The sequence below is a fragment of the Heterocephalus glaber genome, unplaced genomic scaffold (assembly GCF_053883595.1).
Source record: "Heterocephalus glaber isolate CG9 unplaced genomic scaffold, H.glaber_assembly_v1.0 deba00001553, whole genome shotgun sequence".
NCBI classification, from domain to species: Eukaryota; Metazoa; Chordata; class Mammalia; order Rodentia; family Bathyergidae; genus Heterocephalus; species Heterocephalus glaber.
The window spans coordinates 21820916-21828661 of NW_028258344.1; the positions used below are offsets into that span (position 1 = coordinate 21820916).

The window sequence follows — 7746 nt, forward strand, 5'->3', positions numbered from 1 at the left end:
AGCCTTCCAGGTGTATGTCAATGGACATAGAAATATGAATTCTGTCACTTCTAGCTCCCTAAGAATGTAAAAATACAGTAATTGATTTTATATTTTTAAAAAGGAGAATTGTATGATTCAATACAAGCAATTCCAAATAACTATGATTGCATCATCAAAACAAGTTGGTTTGTGTAGGCTCAATGATTTACTTTACTGCAAAGGGCAAAATCAAGCTGGAAAAAAGTAGCCTTTATGACAACAATGGCATCGAACTGAGACTTTAGTTTTTCTTTTTTAAATAGCAATGATCGCGCCTCGGATAAACTTCATTGGCTGTGATACTGCCACTGCGCAAAGCTAGTTTTTCTTTTTTAAACAACATTTGAATCCCTTCAGAAAACCAGAAAAGAGATAAGAATTTGCCTCAAGGACAAGGGAATAGGAAAAAATAGTGAAAGTATTCTGTTTCAATAATCCAAACAGAAGAGAAAACTTGATTGAAAGAAATGACAGAAAATTAGGAAGGCTCATTCCAGAGTCAGATTTTTAAAACTGATAAAAAGGGAAAAGAGATTGCAAGTATAAAACCATTTCTTGGTTAAGTGAGGATAACGATAAGACAGTCTGATATGGTCACACTTTTAACATTGACCATTTTGAACTTTCATATTTTGAAGAATGAAAAAATCCTGTAAGTTCTTAAATGAGACAATCACAAACATTTGAATAAATATCACAATGACACTTTAAGCTTCTCTAATTAAAAAAGAGTTGTCAACCTAGGTGAAATTGGAGATATTTTAAATTTTTCCTGTCTAATAAGACTCCAAATTGGTTAGGCTGTGTTAAATTAATTTAATTGTAAAGGATGTATAATTATACTCACATAGGACTAGAGTTATTTGAATTAATATGAATAACAGTTGTTACAAAATTTTCTTTTCTACTGATAAATCACACTCTCTGTCTATATATATATATATATATATATATATATATATATATATATGCCTATACATATTTGAAGAACCAAAGTAATTCAACAACAATCAACAATTCATAAGTATATAGAGATACCTGGTCACTAAATTTTCATGTTATAAACCACCTGTGTTTATACATTGCCTTTATAGATTTTGCTATATAGACTGTTTAAGGGCCTTGTTTTTCATCCCTTCTACTCATGATCCCTGTTGTATTCAAATGCAAATAAAATAATTTCCTTATTAACACATCCTTGCTACATTCTCTGTTCACCATGTGCCTATAGGAAGCTCTTATTGTCTTTTACCACCTGGGTGGCCATCTCAGTCTCTCTTCTCTCTTTTTTTTGGGGGGGAAGGGTACCAGGGATCAATCTCTTCTCTCTTTCCAAGTAACTGTGAATCATCCTTCAAAGGCAGTGAACTAAGAATATCATTGTTTATGCTACTAGCTGCTTTGATTCTGATTGGGGATTTTTCCTATGGGAAGCTTATGGATTTTTGAAGCATCATTTATAACATAGATTAAATATGTTTTGAATGAATTGAATATTTATAATTTTGAAAGCAATAGTAAAGCTCAAAACAAAGTTTAGAAATCAAAATAGACTACATAACAAATTCCCCTTTGGGGAAAGCCTCAAAAATGGTCATATAGTCTACCTGAGTTCTAAATTCTTCCCCCCAAGCCCATGTGGATGTCCCTTAGAATGCTTGGATGAGGTGGGGAAGCAGCCTTCCAGAGCATTCCCCAGAATGAAACTGAAATTAACAACACAAATAGTTCTTCTAGTGTTGATCCAGGTTTTACATGTCATTGGCTGCAGACAGGACAAACTAATTGAAGAGTTATGGACATTAACTTGAAAACAAATAAAAAGGTAGCAAAACAAAACATTAGGTCAGATCGAGTGTGAACACCAACATTACATTTCTAATGTTCCCAGAAATTGTTGCTAACTCATCTGAGGCATCATTTGTTGATTTGTTCCAACCAATATTAAGAGAAAGAAGCTTCCTTCCAGCACTCACAGTAGGCAGTTGTCCAAACTATTGTGGTTTAAGCAAGGACATCTAACAGCCCCACCTCTCTTGTTGCCCTTTAAAAAATGCAGAGTGACAACTATAGTTTCCCCACCCATTTTGAATCACTTAAAGAAAAGTATTGCTTGTATTTTTACATTTTTTATCATTGCTTCATGTAAACTCATACTCTTCACAACTCTCAAGGTATAGTATGTCTTATTTCTATACCTCTGCATACCTATCTGATACTATATATCTTTGTTTAGAAGCTATGGCTTCTATTAAATTTAATTACTTACTCCTGTGGCTTTAAATTGAGGGTGGCTATAAAACAAAGACGGCTTCTATTAAATTTAATTACTTTCCCCTGCGGCTTGCATAGAAAGGGTGGCTTCTATTAAAAACTGCATGGTATAGGTGTGGCTGCTAATCAAGGATGCTTCTAAATGAAGATACACCACCTATAGTAATTAATCAAAGAAGAGAAGTTAGGTATAGAAATAAAAATCATGATAATGCCAATTTTGAAATTTATTAAAGTAATCATAGTTCAGAAAAAATCTTCATAATTTACGTTGTTCTTTTCTAAATGTAAATTATAACCTACATCTGTATGTACTATATAGGATATATTAATGTTATATTGAGGAAGGTAAATATTTTTAAACATCACAAAGTATCAGATAAAGAGTATGGTTCTGTGTTGCTTTAAACTGTTTTTCTCCCTTTTGATAGTAGCTGAATAAAGAAAATGGCTTACAGATTTAGCTATGAATATAGTTTGAAAGTAACAACTGAAAAATGATGTTCATAATCTGAATTGCAATGAAACCAATTATCTGTACTGTGGTTATTCACATAGGAATTCTCCTAAAGGTTTAGTATTTCTTAAAAGAAATTAAAAACAGCTGTAAAAATACCATAAAACAAAAATAGCAGCTGCAAAAGAGATTAACATTCCTAAATTTCATTTGAACCTGATATGTTATTTTTCCAACAGTAACATATATTCTGATTTTAAAAAATCTATCCTTATGAAATTTACCTTTAATAAAAGGACTACTGAATATATTTTTATTTTACATCTTTAATATTCATGTGAATTATATAAAATCTTTTCCCTTAAAATGTTTAATTATTATTCTACCATTTTAGTAATCATTAAATACAAAATATCATTGTAGAATTATCTAGTCATTTAAGATTTAAAGATTACTAACTAAACAATTTAGAGCAAAGTTTCTCCCCTCTCTCTGGTCTTTCCATTTCTTTTCTGTTATTTAAACCTAATTGTCCTTCACACTAAACCATGAAAAGTATGGGTCTTTCTTAGATTTTTTTCTAATATAGTGTCTGCTTTCCCATTAAGCAAGCCGCCATACATGAAACTTTACCTGATGTTTTTAATATATATATACATATATATTATTTCATATATGCATATATATTAAAACAAAATGCAATTTATAAAACAGAGCTGGAGGTGGTGACAATATAAAACAGTTTTGCTGTGCTGTTCAAACATATGGCAGCAACTTTTCTAGACTGGCACCAGATGGAGGCCTTTAATCGATCCGGGATGTTATACCGTATTTTATTTCTCTATTAAAAGAAGTTCTTCCTTCCCAAATTATACATTAAATAAATTGCTGAATTTTTAAGTGCAAGCAAAAGTACTTTTACAACACAAAAATTATAAATAGAGGATTTTTGTTTTTAAAAGCAAAATTATTAAAGAAATAAATATTACCTGAAACCTGTATTTATGTTCTTCTAGAAAAACTCTTAGCAACTCTTCAGATTTAGTACAGACACAGTATAGTTTATATATCTTATTTGTTTAGACTTTTGTTGATTAAGTGAGCAAATTCTTTCAGATGACTGTTATACTATTGATAAACTCTCTTTGAAATATTGTCAGTATTCATAGAGCTAATTAAATCATTAAACTTTATAACCACTTCATAATTATTTAATCTTCAAAGGTTAAAAGTCACTTTTTCATGTAATCTCATAGTAAAATATTTCCTGATTTTTCAACTCAATTTTAAAAATCTTTTGTCCTCAGGCAAATTTTTAAATGAGTCCCATTGCTATTTAAATAAATTATGAAAATATTCTTGCAGATATAAAATAAAATAGTTTATGTATGTTAGTACTTGAGACAAATCTAATTGATACTGCTGACATAATACACAAAAATAACCATAGTTTATTTTATTTTAAATTTTGTTAATAAGGCCTATTCACATACACGCGTGCACACACACACATAGATATATACACGTATAATTTTAAAAATATGTGAGCTGAGAAATAAAGATAGAACATTTTTTAGAAGTTTATTGCTATTATTCTTTTGTTATAAATATCATTTGTGACACAGGTTCACATTTTGAAATAAACTAAGATGTATGCATAACAGAAATCAAATGAAAGCAACTAGTCTCTGGAGAAATATGCAATCCTTTTGTAGAACCAGCTTTAATGTAGACCAGTACTTAACATATTCACAGCTTACAACAACTTAGGAAATGGGTGTATGTTGAAACAAAATATCAACTAGATTTATTCTCTAGCATGTTTATTTATGACAACTTTGTTTTGAAAGAAACCAGGAATATGATAATGGTTGCACACAGACTAAATAGGCTATGTTTTCATGAGCAGTAATCCCATACAAGTACTAGAGAGAAAAGCTGTATTTTTCCAATATAATACAAGAGCAAATGACAGCCTTACCTGATGGCTGATATCTTTTATAGTACAACTGTGACATATTTTATGCATCACAAAGAATGATCAAAGATGTCTCGAGAGGCTCTCTGTTATGGAATGTGGCCCCACAGTCCCTGTCTGCCTTTAAATCAGGCAATAATGCACCTTTAAAATTAGCTGGGCATGCTTTCAAAAGTAATGATTATTTTTGGATATACTTGAGCAGGATTTTGATTTCTTTTTCAGTTACGTGATTTCTAAAATTATACACATTTCATTTGGTTGTAAAATTAAAAGTGACTAAAATAAACATGAGATTGTATATTTTAAAAGCTGTATGTTTAACATATAGTTCTGCTTGCTTTTACTGCTTTTGTAATATAACGTACTTAAGAAATGCAATTCAGAAACTAACAAAACTATGTCCATTTGTTTCTCATTAAAATATACTAATAAAATAACATCCTTTTTTGTTCTTATATTGAAAATTTTGGATTCGAGCTTTCTTCTTAAAATAAAACTTAAGTAACTGTTGTGATTTTTTGCATAAATTAAAAATAAATTGGAAAATTTTGGTAATTACATGATTAATTTTAGTACATAACCACCAGTCCTATAATATCTCGATAGTATTTCCAAAAACACTATTCTTCTAAACAGCTTGAAAGGATTTGATGAAAGGCCTTGTTACCTAGACTTATCTAAATAATTAAATTCTCTCCATTTCTTAGAGATTGTTTCTACACATAACTAAAGACCAAGAAATGACACCTTTTTTTGTTTGTGTTTGTTTTTGTTTTTGTTATGGTAGCAGGGATTGAACTCAGGTCCTTGAGCTTGCGCAGCTGGTGAAGAAACCACTGAGCTAAATCCCCGGCCAAAGAAATGACATAGTTTAATCAAATTAAATTCTACTAGATTTCACGACAAAGACTATATTTTTAAGCAAACAAGTGAGAAAATCCTGTTATGCTTGTTAAAGACCTTTGCCAATAAAACAAGACCATTAATCGCACAATTCAACCAATTTCATTTTGTTGCCAAGATAGAAATATATTTGCAAAGAAATATTGGTTGGTATGTGACAGTGCTTTCACTGAGATTTTTATTAAGTGATAGTTCTGGAGTACCGAAGGCTCTTTCTTTTTCTTTTTAAATAAGAATTGATATATTCACAGAATGGAATAATCTATAGCAGTTAAAATGACTAAGCAAAATTGTATTGAACTTGACAGGTTACACTCCAATTTTACTGAATAATACAAGCAAATTGTAGAAGAATACATAATAGCATCCTATTTATAAATTTCTCAAATATGCAAAATAAGTTTATATTGGTTAAGGATCCATATGTAATAGAATTGAAAAGGGAACATAGGAATAATGAGCATTAAATTCAAGTTAATGATTTATGCCAAAGGAAAACAGTAGAATAGATTTATTCTAAGGGCTCTGATTATGTTCTTAATGATAGAAGATAACTATACTATATATTTGACACATATATACATAAATATATATGCATATGCATATACACATATGTGAAAAACTATACACAAATTCCTAGGAACATTTCATGTTGAGCATCAGGATTATTTGTGATATATACTGTTTTTATTTGTACCTGTAGGTATTTCTAAAATTTTCTTCTAGAATGTGCATTATTCTTACTATATGATAAATATTGCAATTGTTTTAAAATTAAAATTAACCTGTATTAATTATACATGAAGTTCAGTGTGAAATGTTAATTATCGATCAGTACATATTGCATACATGTGTTGAAATATTACACAGGTGATTCCTGAGTCTATGCTAAACCAATCTAAACCTGTTCTCAAAGCAATAGGGCCAGGAAAGAGACTGAATTCAATTAATATCTTATTGTCAAAATCACTCAAAAAGTTTGCTCTATAGAAAGTGAGTATTCAAAGATTATCTTTCATTTCTAAAAAACTTACATTAACAATTGCAAGAAAGTTTTCATTACAAACTGTCTTTAGTTATTAGGTAATTAATTTGTTTTATAGCCATTAAGAACTATTCATAAATATATTAAAATTATAATTCTATTCACTCTTAGATCAATTAAGTATGTCAGGTCATTTTAAAATCTTTTGTAATGCTTGTTGACATATTAGTGGTATTATATAAAGTTAGTTTCCTTGAAATTAATTATTTACTAAAAATAATTTGATTTTGTCTATTATATAATTTTTAGCTACTCTCGAATGCACCTGAAAGTAATAAAATATCATTTAAAAGGTGGTAAGGAAATATATTCTTGTAAGAATTTGATATTCCCTTGGCTTTTCAGTCATGAAATGCACATTGCATCATGATTTTGCAAGATTATTAGCCTCTGTATCCTGACTTTTCTGAGAATTAACTTAATTTTAAAGTTAATATTTGTAATTTGATATTTCATCTAACAAATCAGTAACATATTATTTCTGGTGTACCCCAAATACTTAGAAAACTATTAAATATTAGAACAATGTGATTATTATTAAGATTCAGCAGTCATAAAAGGCCTTCTTGCACATGACAAATCCCATTTTACAGCTATGACGCATGTCAAATATTTTAGAACTATAGTATATTTTTATTGGTTATCTTTCAAAATGCTATGGGAATAAAACAAGCTCAAAATAACAATTATGACATACTGTCTTACTAGGGGCAAATTTTCAGAATCACTACTTTTTGCTACTCGTATCTTTTTTTCTTTTTTGCTTACAAGAATTCCAGAAGAATATTGTACAAAAAATCTTAAAATATTTTTAGTGAACAAATTTTTAAGCAATCTACTAATTTAAAGGCAAAGACAAGAATAAAATAAACTTCTGGAGTCTTTTTGTCCATTAGCTAGTGTGTGTATAATTTGATATTTATAGTTTTTCCATTTTAATATATCTGCAATTTTAACATTCACATATTGGAAGTTTGATAACAATTTTTATATGATATCTTCTGACTCTAGTATTGTGAGGCTTTAGTCTTAGAAGAAAAGGTATATTTCTTTTAGCCTTCAACA

General features: G+C 29.4%; 1 pseudogene; it reads right to left on the reverse strand.

Moving 5' to 3' along the window:
• Positions 1-222: 222 nt before the first annotated feature.
• Positions 223-341, reverse strand: LOC147824160 (U4 spliceosomal RNA; annotated as a pseudogene).
• Between the last annotated feature and the right edge of the window lie 7405 nt (positions 342-7746).